A 21,476-nucleotide genomic window follows, 5' to 3' on the forward strand; every position below is an offset into this window, starting at 1 on the left:
ACGTCTCTGACACAGGTAAACAAGCAGCGCGCAGCCATGTTTTCACATGTTGTCACCTCTTTTAGCTGCTGGAGGAACTTCAAAAAGAGGCTGAACACAGAGGGGAGCAGGACTGTGTGTGCTGTGGCAGTGCGAGGGGAGGAGTGCATTCCATCCACTTGTCACACACACACACACACACACACACACACACACACACACACACACACACGTGCGCGCGCACACGCACACACACGTTTTCTTTCTCCCTCTTGCAAATTAATTACTTCCAACTGCCCCTGGAGTCTTTGCTTTGATGTTAAATAAAGCGACGGGCACCGTTAGTGGAGTTGATGTTGGTTGAGTGTCAGTGAGGTGTTGGGTGCAATCTTTAATTAATTTAAAGCTGAAACTTTATTCTCAAATTCAGCTCCACACAACTTAAATGTACCACATTAAAACTGCCTTACAATATACATTTTCTCAAAACCATTTTCCCTCTGAATCATGTTACGTCCAAATATTGTCAGCTCACTGCTGGCTTGTTCATTTGGTTACACAGACAAAGTTGGACATTCAGAGGCTGTAATGAAAAGCTGTGGTGTCAGCACATGGGCCTCTGGGTCTTTTTTAGCTGCAGCTCTGCTGCGTTGCTACAACAGTGGTCCCTGGTGGCAGCTGCAAAAATGACAACTGGCTCCTCAACACTACAAGTGTCTCAGTGGGAAAAGATGGATTGTTGAGGTTTTAACCTTTTGAAACCTGGAACAATGTCAGTTTTCTTGTACTGGGGTCAGATCAAATTTTTTAAACCGGAGCAAATTTGTTTGATTTCTTTTTAAAAAAAACATGGCTGAAAAGGCAAAGAGCAACTTGGCAAATTGCAAGAAATTTGCAGAATTTTTTTTTTTTTTTTTTTTTTTTTCCCTTTTTGCTTTCTTCATTTCTTTCTTTCTTATTTCTTTCTCTTTTTCTTTTATTCTTTCACATTGGGGTTTTTTGGGGGTTTTTGGGTTTTTTTTTGGTGTTTTTTTGCTAGAAGGGTGATTTTCTTGTTACCTGTTAAATTCTTCCTGGATTTTTAATAGGAATCAAGCCAATTTGCGTTGAGCAAGGGCCTTAAAAGTCTTTTAAAAGGCCTTTAAAATGTTAAACATGTGGATGTTATTATTTTATATGCTGTTTCTGTGTTATGTTATTTTTTTAAAAAAATTTATTTTGCACATCTATATCATGAGACAGGAGAGTAATATGCCTATAAAAAAAATTAACAGGTAAACTCCAGCACACTGTCCAACTTGCAAGAAAACATTTATTTGCAACATTTCAGAACTAGACCTTCATCGGGCAAATGAAGGTCTAGTACTGAAATGCAAATAAATGTTTTCTTTCAAGTTGGACAATGTGCGAGAGTTTGCCTGTTAATATTACTATTTTTTGACAAATGTTTCTGGTGCTTCATCGTTACCCAAGACCTCAAAAAAGCTCAGTACAGGAAGTTCAACCTTCCAAAGACGATTGTGTTGTACTTCTCCATTCCCATCATAGGTCCTTTTTTCATGACATTTGACTTGTAACAGGAGGAAAAGCACAGCTGTACGTGATGAAATTAACAATGTCTGAATTTCATTTAGCTGCTTTGACTTCAGGTTCCTGGTATCCTGCGTGCTGGCTGACGGTCACGCTCACTGAAGCACTTTAATAGAGCCACACCATCGTTAGCGTCATCAGCGACACCTGTGCTTTTCCTACTGTGACAAGTCAAACATCTGCTGTGAGAAAGGCCTGTTGAGTCCATCCTCACCCTCCTCCATCACCGCCTGCAGCGCTGCTGCCACTGCCGAGGACAAGCGCAGACTGCAGGGCATCTCTCGCTCTGTGGAGAAGGAGCCTGGCTTCAATCTACAGACCCTCCAGGACCCTCAATTAGGCAGAAAAGATTGCACCCAAACACCTCACAAGACACTTTGAAACATGCTCTTCTGGCAGGAGGCTGCAGTCCATCAGGATCAAGACCTCAAACCACAAGAACAGCTTCCTCCCCGAATCCAGCTGGCTTCTTCAGCACCCCCAGAGAGACTGTCCATCTGCTTTATATTAGAACGCACATCTTTGACACTTTTTTCCAGAGGTCAGAGCTAAAAGACATGGAGAGCCAGCTTTTCTTAATGATGCCCCTAAACTCTAAAACAGTCTGCCCAAAGGTCTAAGGGGGCCAAAGGTGGTTATATATATATATATATATATATATATATATATAATATATTAAAATCATATATATATATATAATATATATCTTGTCTAAACCTGCAGTTTATTATTTGTTATTATTTTTTTTTATCATTAGTTTTTATAATTTTTCTATCAAAAATGGTTTATGTTCTTTTATGTTCAGCACTTTTGTTGAATTTCATTCATGAAATGGGCTACATAAATACATTAATAATATAACATTATATATGTAAAATATATCCCTGCATATTTTTTTGCAGTTTGCAAAAATTGCTACCACTTCTTAAAACTGCACAGCTCTCCATTTTAATTCAGAAATATTGTACACATTTTTATAGCATATTTTTCACATTTTTGTTTGCTTTGTTTCTTGATTTTTGCAATACTTTTAATTTCATTTTTCCTCCAAAATGTGTATGTTATGCACCATTTCACCGAAGCAAATTCCTTGTATGTGAAAACCATCAACTGTATATAAAGAGCCTATGGTTAAAACCTACTTGGCATAATATGGATTTAGTCAAAATACTGTTTGCTTGACTTTTTCTTTTATTTAATGTTCATGTTTTAGGCATGAAATTCATTTAAATCAACAGTCCAGATGCTTCTGTGTGGAGAGGAGGGCGTCTGAGGCTGCGCAGTGAAGGAAACAGGCTCTGTCGTCGGGTCTGACGTCCTCTCTGTGGGTGGACACTGTGTTTGAGTCGGTGCAGCAGCGGAGGCAAGAGACGTGGATGGCGTTTGAGGAGAATCCAGCCTTGAGGGGAAGCTGACGTCATACATCTGTGGCAGCTGGCAGAGGTCACACACAGGCACTGCAGTCTGTGTGTTCGGCAGCTGCACCAGGACTGTCTGCAGGTGAGGAGGCTCCGTCGCAGCTGCTTGTGAAGACGAAGGCTCTGTCAGTGATGTCTGTGCAGGTGTCACACACAGCCTCTTGGCCTGTTGAGTCTCCTCGTCAGGTCTGGATGCAGATGCTGAAAACAAGCACAAATGAACAAAAAAAGGATCAAGACACTTTGAAAAAACAAGTTGCTTCTTCTTAAAACCTGCATTAAACAACATTTTAATAGTAATATTAGATAAAAAATGAACTTTTTTGTAAATGGTTGCAACTTCTGTGTCACAAATGACAAATGTTTAAATTTCATTAAAAGTAACTTTGCATATGGATTTCTTGTTTTTTGTTCATAATGCAGTGTGGTCAGATGTCATCTTGTCTTCATCGTGGCAAAGAGGAGTTTTCATCTCCAGGACTGTCTGTAAGTGATCTTGTCTTCATCACCTTTCACATTAAATGATGTCTTACCTTCTGTCCAGGTGGAGGCTTTGCTCTTCTGCATTTTTCTCTTTCGGCCCTACACAAAAACATATAACAACACATTAGACTTTCCGTCTGATATCTTGTTTCAATTCATGAGTGATAGAAACATGTCTAAATTGTGTGTGAGCAGTGTGTACTTACATAGTTATCTTTGGGGGACCATTCTGGGTAAAGCTGGGCATGGAGCAGTCGTTCTTTATTGGCCTGGTCGAAATATTTGGCCTGCTGCTCCCTCGTCAATGAATGCCACTGTGGACAAACGACAACACACTGTGAGTAAGCACGCACACACACACACACACACACCATAACACACACACACACACACACACACACACACACACACACACAACTACAGGCCAGAACCATATCAACAGACAGCAAATGAAAAGCACAATCACACTAAAGATGCAAAGTTGGAGTTATTTTTCACCAAACTTTGATCAGGTTTGTAACCCTGAGTGTCTCAAACATACAGCACAAACAAACTTACTCTCTGTCCCAGGACTGTGTTCACGGACGCACTCCCTTTCCCTCCAGCGTCCATCTCAGCCTCAACACTCGCTCTCTGCTCCTTTAGGTAGAGCATGAAGGCGTTTGGAGGTCTCTTCACATACTGGCTGTCACACTTCCTCTTTCTTCTAAAACCACCAGACAGAGACGTTTTTTAGAGAGAAATATTCAGATAAACAAGAACAATACAAGACATTAACCCTGTCCGTGCTGTGTCGCTAAATAAAAACCCATCAAAAGAAACATATAATAACAACATTCATGCAGGATTTTGGAAGACAAATTAAAGATCAAACAGCTACTAGAAATTAAATATAAGATGATTGAAAGTTGATTGAGTTTGGCTTATTAATGGCCACAGATCATGAGTTAAAAAAAGGAAGGGTGCATTTTGACCAGAACTGTTAAGGAAAAAATCTTACTTTGAAGACTTTGAAGAGGAGGTATTCAGAGGAGGAGCAGCAGGGGCAGGATCAGTGAAATTTTCTGGCGCCTTGTAAAACACTCCTCCATTCCTACACAGATACAGAGAGTTGAACACAAACTGTTTTGTGTTGACGATACAAACAGAAGCTCAATAGCAGTGTAGACGTGAGTGTGTGTGTGTGTGTTTCTTTTTTGCAATTGTGTGTGTGTATTACTTACAGCACCCCTACAAAATGCAGGGTCTCGCCATCAGAGAGCTTCATTTCTGGCACATTGGTACACTGGAGACACAAACACAGAGAACAGATGAAGACAAGATGAATGGTGTCAGCTGACATCCAGGTGTCAGGAGTGTGTATTTAACTGCAGATCTGGTACATAACGTAAAACAAGCCTAAGTTAATGCATTCAGGAAAAAATACGTCTTCACACAGAAAATTAAGATTCTGTGACACGCTAGAAGTGAACCTCATTTACAGTCGGTGTGTGTGGTTAACCAGGGTCTTACTGTCTGTGGAGGAGCAGCAGCAGGGCAGCCGACGGCCGTGGCTGTCTGTGGAGGAGCAGCAGCAGGATAACCGAAGGCCGTTGCTGTCTGTGGAGGAGCAGCAGCAAGGTGACCAGCGGTTGAGGCTGTCTGTGGAGGAGCAGAGGCAGGGTAACTGAAGGCCGTTGCTGTCTGTGGAGGAGCAGCAGCAGGGCAGCGAACGGTTGTGGTTGTCAGTGAAGGAGCAGCAGGGTAACCAAAGGCCCTTGTTGTCTGTGGAGGAGCAGCAGCAAGGTGACCAAGGGTTGTGGCGGTCTGTGGAGGAGCAGCAGCAGGGCAGCCGAAGGCCGTTGCTGTCTGTGGAGGAGCAGCAGCAGGGCAGCCGACGGCCGTGGCTGTCTGTGGAGGAGCAGAGGCAGGGTAACTGAAGGCCGTTGCTGTCTGTGGAGGAGCAGCAGCAGGATAACCGAAGGCCGTTGCTGTCTGTGGAGGAGCAGCAGCAAGGTGACCAGCGGTTGAGGCTGTCTGTGGAAGAGCAGCAGCAGGGAAGCCAACGGCCGTGGCTGTCTGTGGAGGAGCAGCAGCAGAGTAGCCGAAGGCCGTGGCTGTCTGTGGAGGAGCAGCAGCAGAGTAGCCAAAGGCCGTGGCTGTCTGTGGAGGAGCAGCAGCAGGGAAGCCGAAGGCCGTTGCTGTCTGTGGAGGAGCAGCAGCAGGGAAGCCGATGGCCGTGGCTGTCTGTGGAGGAGCAGCAGCAGGGAAGCCGAAGTCCGTTGCTGTCTGTGGAGGAGCAGCAGCAGGGAAGCCGAAGTCCGTTGCTGTCTGTGGAGGAGCAGCAGCAGGGAAGCCGAAGGCCGTTGCTGTCTGTGGAGGAGCAGCAGCAGGGAAGCCGACGGCCGTTGCTGTCTGTGGAGGAGCAGCAGCAGGGAAGCCGAAGTCCGTTGCTGTCTGTGGAGGAGCAGCAGCAGGGAAGCCGAAGTCCGTTGCTGTCTGTGGAGGAGCAGCAGCAGGGAAGCCGAAGGCCGTTGCTGTCTGTGGAGGAGCAGCAGCAGGGAAGCCGAAGTCCGTTGCTGTCTGTGGAGGAGCAGCAGCAGGGAAGCTGACGGCTGCCATAGTCAGGCCATTGTTCACAGACCACTGATTAGGCATGTACTGTGGAGAGAGAGGGAAGGTTAGCAAACTATAATACACACACTCAATGTACTATTACATAAACCAACAGTCATCTTTCATGCATGAAAACACAATCTTTACTGTGATTGGACACAGAACACAAAATCTCAATAATGTAAATCACTCTATCAGACTATCCAATGAAAATCATATAGAACGCCACAGGAACATATCTATACATGTAGAGAGATTCTGTTTGCTTCTGTTAATCATACTTGTGTATTTAAATTGATCAAATCACTCGAGGAAACCGCATTTCCAACATCCATTAAAGAAATAACTGGAGGTTTATCATACCGATGAGAAGTCACCATTACCATGTGTGACATTAAACTATAGTCTTCTCAAGTTTCTTATCCAGAAAAGTGTTGAGCTAGAACAGAGTTATGGTCACTGCTTTACTATACGGAGCTCTCGAGTCTCACAATGAAGGGACCACTGAGGGAGACAACATTTAAGTTTGCCTTTTTTTTTTCTTTCGCTGTTCTGGCATGAGGCATTAACCATAAATCAGTATCTATATCAATATTGATCTACTACCTATCCCTGACTAGGGGTCTACAGATTATCGGCCTGGATGATTATTGGGACAGATATTTGGCCTTTTGCAGATTATCTGTATCGCTGTTTTATTTTGATGATCATCGATAAAATTGGGAATTAAAAAGTGCAAAGAAAGTGTCAGCATGGAAGGAACTGTTAGCCTTTTTTAATTTTTTTTTTTATTTAAATGTTCACTTGACTTTGTAAAAAAAAGTTGCTGGGAACTTTCTGTATTTGATGTTGAAAGTTTCAGTTTTGATTAAACATTTGCTACAGGCATTTAAACACAGTTTTGTTGGAGTTTGTTAAATTCCAAATTCTTAATACTGACGAAAGACTTTCATTTTTATTGTTAATGCATATCGATTGCAAATATCGGTTATCGGTCTCAGTAACTACTAACAATCTGTATCAGTATCGGCCCTGAAAAACCAATATCACTCGAACCCTGTCCCTAACCTTTCCCTGGTGTCTTACCTGTCCCTGGCTATATGCCTGGTTTTGCAGGTGACCTGGTTGCATGACGTCACCATAACCTCCACCCTGACCATCCGCTGGCTGAGGCTGGAAGTCGAGGTCCAGCCCAGCAGTGACAGGAGGACGAGATGGAGGAAGTGAATTTTTGGCATCGGCCAGCATTTCACTTATGGTCAACAGGAGAGTAGAAAGCAGCTCTTCCCGCTCCATCTCCTCGATTTCAGGTGCAATTTCTGCACAGGGATCCATTTTGGTGGCAGAGATGTTGTGAATGCCGTCTCTCTGCAGCTTTTTTTCTCTGAACTCCAGAAGAATGACTGTCTGATTCTGTCTGGTGGTTACAGGAAGCTGGTTTGGAGACACTGTTATGGAAAGTAACATTATATATTATAGATTATAATACTATACTCATTCAGGGATACATTTTATTTATGTGACAGTGATATTTACTTGGTGCATATGGACTAAAAATACAAAATGTGTGATCAGTTAATGCTTTCTCTAAGATTTAACTTCACCTGGACTGACTACAACATTAAAATGGTGCTTACATGTTAATGCATCAAGAATAATACTACAGCAATGAATACAATAATATGACACTTTAAAAGGAGCCAATCTGCATGGTGAGTCCTGTAACTTTTATATCTCAATTTTAATTCAGTAAGATTTGAAGGCAGTAAACATTTACATGTATATGGAAATATTTCTACACTGTGGCATGAATGTTCTTACTTTACTTACTGTAATACCAGTGGTGTTTATTTATCATTTTATTACTTAAGTACTGTTTTGAGGGACTCTATATTTATATTTTGATTTCACCACATTTAGGGGCAAACACTGTACTCTGTACTTTTTAAAAACTCCATTACACACACAACTATCCTGACTCTTGGTTTAATAAGGACAATAAGTTATACTTAATAACGTAAGTATCCTCCTTAATCAACATTAAATTGCTGCTGTCAACGTTTAAATGCATCTTCGTATAGCATTTAATAATAGCACTGCACAATATGCAGTGCTATTATTGGGGCCAATATGCAGCATCATGAGTACTTCTAGTCTGTGTACTTTAAGTACATTTTGCTGACAATTTTACTTTACTTCATATAAACACTTTTAAATTGATGGGCATTGTTGTATAAACAACTAACACGCTTCAGAGAAAATATTTAGCTAACAGTTATGTTAACTGTGTGTGTGTTAGCTAAAAGTGAAAAGTTTTAACCTCGAGGGATTTATCTGTCTCCGTAAATTCAGATTAGCTAAAAAACTGCACGTGTTAACTACTTACCTGTTAGTTATACGTTTACTGATGGTTCAATTTGCAAACTTTTGGGTTTTCCAAAGATTTCCTCTCGATGTATGTTGCTCTCAAATCTGTGGTTCACACGATGAAGGCTACAAGGGGACTGAGGTTGTGCAGAGACGTGCAGCCTTATATCAGGAGGTGGATCCATTCTGAGATTCCGCTCTATGATTCCATTCTCTCTCCGTCACACACACACGCACACACACACACAAATACACATAAACATGTATATGTGTGTGTGTGTATGTGCGTGTTTGTGTGTGTGTATGTTTGTATATACATACATGTATGTGCTTATACATCATCTGGCTCCGTTTTTATGAAATGGCTATGCTAACGGATTATTAGCATGAGAAAAACGTGAACTATATGATTTCACTGTACATCATAAGCACATCTATTGCATCAATCCAACTAAATTTGAGTACATTTCTGGAGTTAATTTTTCTGAACTCTGATAACATTTAGCCAAAAAATAAAAAGAAATTCAGCTTTAAACTGTTAAATGGAAGAATTGTATAAAATCGGGTTCACATTTTTTAGTTTAGCCAGTAAAGCAACATTTGAATTTGACAGTTATGCAGTTTCATCATATCTTTTTTTATTTGTTATATATTATTTGGAAATTATAATTTCAATGTCAATGGTGAGATGAAGACCTGGGATCTGTTTTCTTAAATACTTGAGATGATATCAAAAGGAAACATATAAAGGGATGAAAACATGTTAGTTTCGCACTTTACTTTTTTGCACTGTATTTATTGGTTGTAGTTGTCATTTTGAATGAACACAATTATAAGAAGGTGGAGCTGCAGGTGCCACAGCTGTCTGCCAGCATCTGCAGGTGGCGCTGTTGGTTCAGATGCGGCTGCAGGTGGCAAAATCAGGTTGTGGCTATCTGCAAAAAATATTCAGATGGAGGTATCAGCTTAGGCTGTGGGTGGAGGTTGTGACCCCAGTTACCTGGTGGTTTGAGGTGGAGATCTTGGCAAGAATCTGCAGGTGAAAGCGGCAGGGTGAAGGTCCAAGCTGTAGCTGTCTGCCAAAATGTGCAGGGGGAGACGTGCTGCTGAAAGACTGGAGACTGGAGGTTTTTGATTACAGCTTTCTGCTGGAGTCTGCAGGTGGATGCAGCAGTGCAGGTTGCTGGCAGAGGTTTGAGGTGGAGGCCCAAGCAGTGGCCCTCTGCCAGAGGTTTGAGACTGATGTTTATGTCCGCAGTCTTATCCTCTTCAAGGCCTCTTCAGGTCAGAAAATGTCAGTCTGACATCAGACCAGTTTCAACGCCCTCGATTTTAATTGGGGATTGTTTTGCACAGACGTTAGTGAAGAAGACTGACCTATTTTAAAGAAAACACTTCAAACTGACACTATTCATGTGTGTAATATGGTTTTTTAATAAAGTTATACTTTTCATAAGGCTCTATGATCCTGCTCACTTTGCCATGCATTTAGAGTTTCAGTGTGGGACTCTGTGACAGCTGACTCACAGCTTTGGATGGAAAGTGCATCATATTTCTGATGTTGTTTCAGAGAAAAAAATTATAGTCTTTTTTATGTTGGCTTGTAGCAGATAGACAATACTTGTTAAATGCTGTTTTGAATTTTTGTCCACATGCTAACATTGGCACTAATGTAACACTGTTTGGTATACTGTCATGGTGAGCAGCATGTGTTATCATTTCACTTGATTCACAACATTCAGCTATCATGGCCAAAAAGTGACGAATTAAAAAAAACATTAACAAAAAATATTTATTTTTCCATTAAAAATACTATAGCATACAGCTTAGACCTTGCACTTTTATCACATGTCATCCTTTGGTCATTGTTCAGGTGTAGCTGAATGTTTTTTTTGAGATTATTGTAAATCATGTAGAGAAGAGAGACAACAGGCGTCACACACCTGCAGGTGGAGACAGAGACCTGAGGACAGACATGATGAAACCAGCGTGCAGAGGACAGCTCACTGAGGCTGCTACTGATCATGACATGGGAGGATGGTTTGATAAATTAGAAAAAGCATGATAACATAATAAAGTGTGTATTTCGGAAGCAGCAGTTTAGAAAATGGGTAGCTGGAAGTATATGTTATTCTTTGTAAATGGGCTCTGATGTGCAGGGTGGTCCTTTAAAATCTGGCACAAAGATTATTTTGCTTCCTGCTGACAAAATAAGAAATGTCACAGAGCCTTCACCACTGCTGGGGTCATTACTTAGTGTTTGTGTTTATTGTCATAGGACACTATGGTCCTCTCTGCTACGGCGATTGCCATGCATTTGTTTAACATGCTGGATTAATCACCCAGTGTTACCGTTCTTTATCGGTCCACTTCCTTTGTTGTCTTGTCAGGTCAAGTTGCAATGTGGTTTTCTGTCACTGAGTTTTAACTTCTGTTGCCTGTCTGCCTGATCTACTGCCTAATTTGGATTAATTCCTTTTTACCTGCTCCATCCAGGTCAAATCTGCCCTCCTTTGTAAGCCTGTGCAGACCAACTTTGGCAGTAAATCGCTGATCCTGGCCTGTCTGCCTATTTAGTCTGTGTTTGCCCCCCTCCCCTCACCATTCAAACAATTTTAGATAATTGATTCTTCAAGTCAAGGAGGACAAAACACTCACATTTCACTTATTTATTTGGCTCACGTCACTATGAGCCATGTCAATGTGAGCCAAATAAATAAGTGAAATTTGAATATTTTGTCCCCCTTGACTTGAAGACTCGAGATGTGCTGCCTTTTCACTTTTTTGGAATAAACTCACTGGAATTTAGGTTTAGCACTCCACTTAAAATCCCATTGTCTCTTTTCTAAGTACAGTAATTTTAGATAGTTGTTTTGTTTTTTTCCCCCAAACTCTAATTTTACCAACCTCATTTCCAGTTGCAGCAGCTAACTGTTTTTAGCAAATAGCTCTGGTAACCTCAATGGATGCTACCTGCACGATTCCAAACAGGCGCACAGGCCTAATACACATGGATATGGGTATTTTTGAAAACATGGGTTTTTCATGTATTAATAAATCCCATCAAAAAATATTTCTATCCAAATGAAAATGTAAAAACACACAGTGCTATCAAAGGTATATCCCAAACCAACAGGTTGCAATATATAACTGTTACCTTAAGGCTATGCAAAGAAGGAGATGGCCAATCAGCAGCCTCAAAAAAGCTATTAACAGAAGTCTATCTGGAGATCACCTCTGTTCCCCAATATAGTGGAAAAGTAACTGTACATTTATGTGTTAACATGTAAAAAGCCAATTTGTATGTTTATGTATATATATTTTTTAAATTATTCATATATTTATTTATTTCATAATTGTATGTAACTCTTTGGTGCTCCGTGGATAAGAGGCCTGCTTGCATGTGAATTATTGACTCTGTTGATGGGCACAGAGGGAGAATCATCTGAAAAGTTATCCTGTTCACATGGAGGTAACAGGACTGACATCCTCCAGGTTTTTTTTTTTTGTTTGTTTGTTTAATTACTCCGATCTAACATCACTCTGATTGTGTCGCATGTTGTTTCCAGCATGTTGTGTCACCTGACTGTTTTATATCGGTCCTGATCCGTGCACTGTGACATCAGTGAGTTATTCCACCTCATTCCAGAGTCTGGGTCTGAAACGTATCTGCATGCCCGGACTCCACGCCCAAACACATGTACACATCCCTCCAACACTCATGTGGTGATGGCCCAACCCTAAATAACTTCCACTCTGCTCTGGCTGACCAGCAGCACCCCCTCCTCATAGTGCGGAGAGGGACAGTGAGGCAGGAGAAAGTGTGTGAGGAAGAGTGTGTGACGGAGAGAATGTAAGGAGATTAGCGTTGACATTTGGATGGAGCTCATGGTGTCTTTGACTCATGTGGCCACATGGATTCACACCATGAGTGCTGTACAGCAACAGATACCAACTAAGCGTATCTGTATGATTGATCCAAGGAGATACTGAGTCTGGATCAGACCATTTCAGCTGAAAGTTTGGACTGGACCACGCTGCAGCTATTTTTCTGGTGGACTCGACTGACTGCTGGATAAAATCTTGGATCAAAAAGGTCTTGAAATAGAGAGAATAACTTGGGTGCACAGAACTGAGTCTGGATATGTGTGTATGGTGAGTCATTGTGATCTCTCAGCAGAAAGGTGAGTGTGTGTGTGAGCGCCTGGCCAGCTTGAGCTCTTACAGAAGATCTCAAAGGGAGATTTCCTCTGTTTGTCATACTCTACATCTTTGAAACTCTCTGATTCATCAACACAGAAATAGAGCATCAGAAAGTCCCCACCAAGTCTGTAAAAGTGCGATCATGCATGGGTAGCGACAAAATAATGCATCCAAAACCTAGAGCCCACCCATCCACACAAGGTAACAACAGCACTTAAGAACAGCTGAGCATCTGGATATCCTGCTACATGTTCATCAAGAACGCTGGAAGTTTCAAGAAACTGGACTAAGAAAGACTCAAGGCTGGATTTGATCACTGGATGTCGCAATCTTTGTACCAGGATGGTTCTTAGTTCTTGTTTTTGTGGGGCTAACATGGACTTGAGCTAAAACTTTGAACTGTTTTGGACTTTAAACTCCACATGCCTTTAGTGATTTCTCGTGGACATCCCGAAGGTCCTGAGGGTTTTACCCCCCTTGAAGACTGTTGATTCCCTTTTCCACTACACACACACACACACACACACACACACACAAAAACCCACTAACACAATCAGCATTAACTCCTGGGTCAAATGACTCTGTGGTAGTCATCGGTATTTATCGGCTCCAGCTCTGATCAGGTTCAGTCTACATTAATGGGACTATGACATCCGGGTGGACACGCTAATTTCAGCCCCTTTGCCAGCAAGATGCTTTAACAGACCACCACAAATACTGCAGATGTCTGCCCAAGCAGCACTCGAACATCGATCCAGATTTAGTCAGCACCGAGTGTAAAAGAGATAAAAAATATTTTCACTGGTCTCCATGCTGCTTTACTGTTTGCTAACCTATTTTTCAGCCTGTCTGTGACGTCAAACGTGTAACAGAGAAAAAGAAAACAAAGGCATACTTGAGCTGTATACACAGCTCCAGTCTACTGGGAAAGGAGTTTATTGTGAAATTTCACATTTAAAAAACCTGCATACGTGCACTAATTTTGGTGAAAAGCGGATATAAGATATTAATTTCTCCTATACCCACGAGTTATGGATTCACAGGGTGGCCAATACCTCAACAAGAGAGCCCTCTGTTCACCCCTGGGTGCAGCCCGCCTCTGCCAGTTGGCCATGGGCTGTGCTGTGATTGCCATGGTAACCCACAGTGCCGGCTACAGTGGTTCACATGGCGTATTCTGTATGGCGGCGTGGTGCTTCTGCTTTGCCATGACGGTTGTGGTGTTCTTCCTGGACGCCACTCGTCTCTACAGCTGCCTGCCGGTATCCTGGGACAACCTCACCGTCACATGTGCTGCATTCGCAACGCTCATGTAAGTCACATGTCCACTCTGGTTTTTAGTTTGTGTTGTTGATGTTCAAACAAAACTTGACTGAGGAGCTGCTTTTACATGTTGTTTTTTTGCTTTGTGAAAAAATAAGTACAGCCTTGGGGGGAGTACCAACGAATGATGGGAATGTTACACTTTCACCTTCAACACCTCTAAATAACAAATGTGTGTCCAACAGTCAACCAGAGCTGCAACAATTAATGCATTTTTAATTAATTGCCATCTATTAAATTAATCTCCTACTTATTGGTTTGAGTAATTTTTCGAGAGAGAAAACTCAGAATTCTCTAATTACAGCTTCACTTAAATGTGGATATTTCTGGTTTCCTAACTCCTCTAAGATAATAAAATGAATATCTTTTGGACAAGACATTTGAGGACGTCATATTGGGCTTTCATCATTTTCTGACATTTTACCAAACAAACTAATTAATTAATCAAGAAAATAATCAAAAGATTAATAAACTATAGAAAATAATTATTAGTTGCAGCCTACAATGCACAATTCAAATTCCCTGCAAAGATTCATTGGCTCATTAATTATCAGACACAAACTGTATCAAACTTTTAATTATATATATTTAATACTATATATATATATATATATATACTGGTTAATTCTCAGTGTACTGAGGAGTACTTTGAAGAACCAAGTTCTTATAATTATTCTTAGAAGTTGCTTATAAAGGTTTTCAAATGACAGTTTTAAGCTACAGTGTCACAGTATTAAAAAGCTGTCATTACCATATTTTCATTGGTTGTGCACTGTCAAAATCTGTCAAAGGAGACTTTTGGTATATTTCACATTATTTCACAGGCAAACCAAATAATACAGCCTTTCTCTTCTTTTTTAGTCCAATAAATATACAAAATTAACATAAAATGTTAAGAAAGTAACAATTCTAACAACTGTTTTTATTATTAAACACAAAAATACAACCGTAAACCTGAGGTTTCTCTCTTTCACTGAATTCAGACTAGTTTAATTTCCCTGTTACCTCATCTAAAAAAACACACTTCATTTAAACTTGACAGAAACAAATTAAAATAGTAGTAATTAATTGGATAGTGATTCCACTGTCTACCAACTCTGCTTTGGTTAAAATAATTAGATGTGAAAATATGCTGTCTTTTCACACTAGTTTTCCTGTGCAATACTTAGAAGTCTTGACATAAATCAAAACTGTTAATTCTACTTTTAAACATTTTAAACCAGAATTCTGGTCATAACTCACAAATTGTACCTTCAAACCTAAAAGAATTCATATCTTCATGAACAATCAAACAATTGACTGTGTGTATCACTCACAGAGACAATCCTACAGAAAATTATCACTTAACTGCAGTTGTCTCATTTCTATACTGCAGTTTAACCTCTTTTAGCTGCTTGTTTTAGGACCACAAATTGTGTTTCTGCCCCCACCAGTGTTATTTCTAGGTAGCTCTGATAAACCCACTGTACATTACCGGATAAACACCAAAACAGCTGGCACAAAGTTAGCAGCAAGTTGGTAAATGTAGCAGGATATTTGTTGAGAGAAGGGCAAAGCAAAAAGGCGAGTTGAAATTAGACTTAGAGGTCTGCTGGAGGTGTAAATAAAGCAGTTAGCTACAAGTTCACCATGTTAACTTTATAAGGTGTGATAACATGTTAGTGTTTACAGTTTGTTGCCCCCAAGTGGCAAAAAAGTCAGTACAGATTTTTGCACACAAAAATATTTTAAAAAATCATAATTTAAGGTCCTTATACTAGCTTTATCAGGTCTCTCAGCCGCATCTCATGGTCTATTTGCATCACATTGACATTCCAGATTTTTTTTGTCCTGCTTCGATGACATGATGCTTACACTCATGTTTTTCCGTCTTCTTCTTCTTCAGGTATGTGACAGCCTCTGTGGTCTACCCACTCTTCTTTGTCCGATCCGAGTGCCCCTACGCTGGCTGTGATGTCCGAAATTTCCGCATTGCCGTCACCGTCTGCTCCATCCTGGGTTCTCTGGCCTATGGGGCTGAGGTGGCTCTGTGCCGAGCCAGGCCGGGCCAGGTTGTGGTGGGCTACATGGCCACTGTCTCTGGCCTCCTCAAAGTCGTTCAGGGCTTTGTGGCCTGCATCATCTTTGGAGCTCTGGCCAACGGGAGTGAGTATTCCCCGCTACGCTGCCACAATCTTCTGCGTTGTCGTCTACGCTTTCTGCTTTGCTCTGACTGCACTAGTGGTCGTCATGACTGTGTGCGGGCGGACGAAGGCTGTGCGTTGCTTGCCGTTTGAGCGCTTCGTGGTAGTGTGCACCCTCCTGGAAGTTCTGCTCTACCTGAGTGCGTCAGTAGTGTGGCCAGTGTTCTGCTTTGACACAAAATACGGCTCTCCATGGAGACCGTCGTCATGCCCTCAGGGGAAGTGTCCCTGGGACAGCAAGGTCGTGGTGGCGGTATTTCTCCTTCGTTAACTTTGCACTGTATGTGGCGGACCTCATCTACTCCCAGAGGATACAATTCGTCTCTTCACGTGTGCCTACTAACTCACGATTGTAGCATCGGAGGGAAGGATTATTAGAATGGCTCAACAGGTTTAAGTTATGTTTTCTTCTCTCTTTATGATGATTTTTTTGATGTTTAAATAGACAGAAATATTGAGGGTATACGAGTCAAACACCTCAGGACATTACTGGTGTTACACGTGCTCTAACACTGAGGTTCCCAGACACCCTAAATTCTTGGTGTAAGCACTGAGGAATGTGAACAAGGAATTTAAACACTTTGTCCCCGCAGCCACACCCGACTGAGGTGACACCCCATCTCTTTAACTCACCCTTTCTGCCCTCTGAGAGATTTTGGGAAAACAGCCAGCCTCACCCAAGCAGCCAGGGCCCATTGGTATGTCCTTCCAAATCCTCCTAAACCAAGACACTCCAGCTATTCTTGACCAGCAGAATAACACACACACACACACACACACACACACACACACACACACACACACACACACACACACACACACAAAAAACACTTGGTGCTTATATTGCTGCACAAATAATATATGTAAAGTCTTGAATATAAATAGTAAATCTGGCATTGGCATCTGTGGCATCCCTGTCATCTGCAAACCCCTCACCAGCAATCTACGGACATTATCCAGGCTGCCAAAAATAAACACGAGCTGTCGGCTCCCATATTAAAGGAGCGAGACAGCATTAATAAGAGGCTGTAGTTTTTGAAACCTCTCTATGAAAGGCTTCCTTCAGTCTATGATTTAAAAAAAAAAAGTAGAGCCCATTTCATGATGTCCATTGAGATTACCAGTTTGACAGAAATGTTTGTGTATTATCGCAGAAAATGTAGCATGTGACCTAATATGTCCTTAAAGAGGCGTTTCGGCCCAAAACCAGGAACACATACTGTTCCTCTTACCTGTAGTATTATTTATCAATCTGGATTGTTTGATGCGAGTTGCACAGTGTTGGAGACATCAGCCGTAGGGATGTCTGGCTTCTCTCCAAAATAATGAAACTAGATGGCACTCAGCTTGTGGTGCTCAAAGCACCAAAAAAAAAAAAAAACATTTTAAAACCTCAGCAGGAACAGCTCTTTCCAGAAATCATGACCCGTGTACTCAAGATAATCCATAGAGCTTGTCATGAGCAGTTTCATGTAGGAACTACTTTCATTTCACAGAACTACCCCCGCCAATTGTATCACTGCACAGACGGAAGCGTGCATCTACTCATGGACAGGTACCTAACGGTTGTGACTACTCAAGGTGTTTACACTAATGGCGTCACTCGGTGGAGGAAGTGATAGATGCACACCTTCCTCTGTGCAGTGATACAGTTGTCAGGTGTAGTTTGGTAGAGAAAAAAAATGTTCTAACATGAAACTGTTCACAACAAGGTCTGTGGATTATCTTGAGTAAGTGGGTCATAATTTCTGGAAAGAGACATTACTGTTAAGTTTTTTAAAAGTATTTTTGGGAGCTTTGATCACCACAAGCCGAGTGCTAGTGCCATTATAATTGAGAGAGGGCAGACATTTCTACGACTGATATCTCCAACACTGCACGAAAACAATCTAGACTGATTACTAGCACTACAGGTAAAAGAAAAAAATCTTTATTTTTGATTCTGTGCTGAACTGTCCCTTCAAGATCCCTTATATCTGAGGGTGTAATAATCTGTCACTCTGAATGCCAGTGCCAAACAAGCACACATGGTGTAGGACTCCATCTGCCCATGCACAGTTAAATCACCTTTAAATGTAAGTCTCCAATGATCTTCAGGGTCCACTGTTTGTGTTAAGTGAAAGATCGTTAATTCTGGTTTTAGTTCATTACATGTCCTGTATGTTGCTCCTGTCCTTTTTATCATCTCTTCTCGGTCACCTCCGCTTGTACCGCTTGTGAGTTCATGACCTGATTTTAATGCATGGTCAGTCTGAGTGCAGAACCAACAGATATTCATCATACACGATCTCTGACCGGCATTAATTTGCTGGACAGTGTGAATTTATACCCCGCTGTCCCTGCACTCTCTGGGGGTGAACGAGGAGAGACAGAGGCCGTTTTGTTGCCGCCTTTTCGGTCAGCACTTTGATTTTCTTGTTTTACAAGAATAAAACAGAAAAAGACATCTCACTGCCACAACTAGTCTCTCCTTGTCCTCCTCCACTTCTTTTGATTAAGCTTTCTCTCTCTTCTAAATCTGTCCAGATTTGTACCCTCCCTCCTTTTCGCATTTCTCTCTCACACATCATACGAGTCTCTCCTCCTTCACTCCTCTCTGCTTTGGTCACCTCAGTGAATCTCATCTCTCTAATCCAGGATCAATGTATTCCCCTGTCACATTTGTGAGTCCTGTGGATGTATTATATTAAGTCCTTGGGAAGTCAGTGTGCCACAGCATACGTAAAGCGAGAGACCGCCTTGGTACTCAGCAGCAAATCCAGCACCAGTTGGCTGCTCTTGTATCCAAATCTGTCTAAAACCACTGAAAACGTCACTGTGTGTCTTAGAGATTTACGGTTTGAGACATTGTGCCAGCTCTTTTCAAATTTGTACGTAAATACAAGTGTATAACATGTATGTATAGAGAGAGAGAGGATGAGCGGTGGATTATATATGGATTTATCTAAACAGGTGTTGATTTTTGCAGCAATAAATAACTTTGTGTTGTTGAACTAACGTGTGTGTTTGTTGCTTTCCAAAGAGTTTTCATCCTTTGATAAATCCTGCAGAATTATTTCTTCAGACAGGCCCTCTGGAGCCCTCACTCGCTCCACTTGCACTCTGACTAATATTTTCTAAGTAGGATACGACATCAGTGGAATATGACAGAGCCCAGAGAAAGCTGCCGCTGAAAGTGACGGACTGTGTTGCCACAGAGCAATCTGCAGCTCCATTAAGGCCCGTGTACTCCCTGCTCCTCAGCAGATCCCCATTTAGCAGCTGTTCCATGTTTGGCACACATTTTACTTCTCACTCCCCGCAGGCCCTCTGTCTTAAACATAGCTTTAACACACACACACACACACACACACACAGCCTACAGTGTATGAACTCTCCTCTGACAGAGATGAGCTGCGTCAGGTGTCCATCATAACCATCCCTTCCTGATTGTCCAGCCGGGGGGACGTAGGGGGACAGGGGACTGCTGGTTTGCTGTCGTGACTAATTTCTGATGGCGCATGTTGCTGATGTCAGCTTCCCCCCTGTAGCTCTTGGCTCTTGTTTTGCCAAATGTTTTGTGGAACGTTGTCGTAGGCTAAATCTGTGGTCCCAGAGGATTTGAATCTACTCCAACTCCTCTAGCTGTGGGAAAATACTGTATAGGAATGAGAATGGACGCTCATTTTGAGGCGCTCACAGGAGTGAAAATGTAGCATCTGACCTGAACTTTAATTTCTGACACTTTCAGTGGCGGATTAAAATAACAGAAACATCTAGCAGTATGACACACACACACACACACACACATACACACATGCACACACTCTCTCTCTCGCACACTCTATATTTATTTGTTTTATTTATTTATTTTCCAAAAATATAGCATTATTGCAAGTCTGCTGTACTGGGTTGCATCATGCAGTGTTCCTGTTATTTTGTCCAACCCCTGTAAATGAAACCATAAATATACTGTGATTTGAAATAGCTGAGTATGATTATTATTTGTACTCCAGTTTAAATATATGATGTTTTTCACAAATGTCAGATGTTATTAGACATTTTTGGCAGGTTGACACGGCCTGATTCACTAATTGCAATATCTGGTATTTCACAAGAACATAGGCCTATAAAATGAAGTAAATACAGTATGATGTGGTTTTAAAAGCGTGCAGTTTGTTTTGTTTATATGTTGTTGTTTTTTTTCCAGAACTTAAAACTAAAAAGGATTAAGTATCTGGCAGTGTGGTTGCAGAATCAAAACTTCTCCAAAGTGTGGGAGAATTATAGTGGCTGACACAAAATCCAAATATCCCTATCCAGAGCCAGTGTTACAGTGCTCCAGTGCTACTGTAGAAACAACATGACAGACTCCATCGAACAGGCCCTGCTCAATATGTTGATCAGACCCCCAGGAAGTGCGTTGACTTGGAAGACATTGGCCAAACTAAGTAACTTCAACTTCTGCATCTGTGAAAGTGGGAAAGAGACTTCTGTTAATCTGTGGATACATTTCTTGAACTGTCACAACCCCTGCAGAATGATTCGTTTCTCAATCAGGATTTGATCCATTCAGTCCAATAGCGTTTGGAAAGAAGTCTAGAAGAGCAGCGTGATTAAATTTATCACCATTCACGTTAGAGGAGCGCTTAACCAAAATTTAGCCATTAGAGCATTTGCTCTATGAGCCATATGATGCAGAAGGTCCGGTTAATTTTACACGTGTCAAGTCAATCTGAGCCAACTATCTTAGGAATGAACGGCCGCCTCCAACGCTGTATCCAGTTCTCTTTACACATCCATGATGGAGATATAAACAACTCATTCCAAGGTAACAAAACACCACAATTTTTTTTTTTATTTTCAGGTATCTATAAACTAATGAAAGCAGAATAATATATACCATTTCTGCAAACAGATGCCCCTAAATCCGACACACTAGAACTTTAATGGTTGAGAGTCGATGTAGCATCATCAACCAGAAGCTTAAATTCATACTTTGTGGCCCCTCTGACAAAGAAATATCTAAAAATCTTCGAGCGTTTTTTCTTTTAGATTGTGCTTTTTTTGTGAACCTCAATACATTGTAATACTATGTTTTTGTCATTCATGAGTATTTTACACTGAGATAAGTGTAGTCTTGACTAACTAAAAGCTACACAATGATTAGTAGGAAAATGTAAGGCCAATTTTATGCTTTCACTCTAGTGATTTTTTTTCCAGTAGACAAACACAGCACCACCTTCACATTTATTCACACCAGAGGGTCAAAGTACAAAGACGACCAGCCTGGCAACCTTTTAGTACTGAGTCACCATGTTGGTGACACCAGTTAACCATAAAAAAACTACCCAAA

The 21,476-nt window shown here is 41.3% G+C and overlaps 1 pseudogene; it reads left to right on the forward strand.

The window, feature by feature from the left end:
- Nucleotides 1-12,344: 12,344 nt before the first annotated feature.
- On the forward strand, nucleotides 12,345-16,519 carry LOC121942181 (annotated as a pseudogene).
- The last annotated feature ends 4,957 nt before the right edge of the window (nucleotides 16,520-21,476 follow it).

The sequence above is a fragment of the Plectropomus leopardus genome, chromosome 4 (assembly GCF_008729295.1).
Source record: "Plectropomus leopardus isolate mb chromosome 4, YSFRI_Pleo_2.0, whole genome shotgun sequence".
Lineage (NCBI taxonomy): Eukaryota > Metazoa > Chordata > Actinopteri > Perciformes > Serranidae > Plectropomus > Plectropomus leopardus.